This window comes from Zerene cesonia, chromosome 29 (assembly GCF_012273895.1).
Source record: "Zerene cesonia ecotype Mississippi chromosome 29, Zerene_cesonia_1.1, whole genome shotgun sequence".
In the NCBI taxonomy this organism is placed as follows: Eukaryota; Metazoa; Arthropoda; class Insecta; order Lepidoptera; family Pieridae; genus Zerene; species Zerene cesonia.
In genome coordinates, this window is record NC_052130.1 from 4949667 (window position 1) to 4950079 (window position 413).

Consider the following 413-nt stretch of genomic DNA (forward strand, 5'->3'; position numbering starts at 1 on the left):
ATATGTACAATGGTCACCTAGTAAGAGTTTTTTGAAAACGGTAGACGAATTGCAACCGCCAAATTTAACTACATCTTAATCCTACTAATATTATTGAGATATATTCGAGAACAGTCAAATCATACGCAGTGACAGTTTACGCTCTCGTAATTTATTACAGTTTAAAAATAGTTAAAGTGTTTAACTAAACTTTTTAAAGAGTTCTTTGAATAGTGTTCGATGTAAACTATTACAGTCAGTGTTATCCAAGTGATTTAAAAGATATTAAGTGAAAAACAAACGTAAATATAAAAACAGCTGATTCATGACTACCGACAACTATAAAGAATTTCTACATAGTGTGTGTAAATTGCGAGAGATTGTGGTTGAAAGTGCAGTTAAGTCCAGATACTGACTTGATATACGTTGTTAAT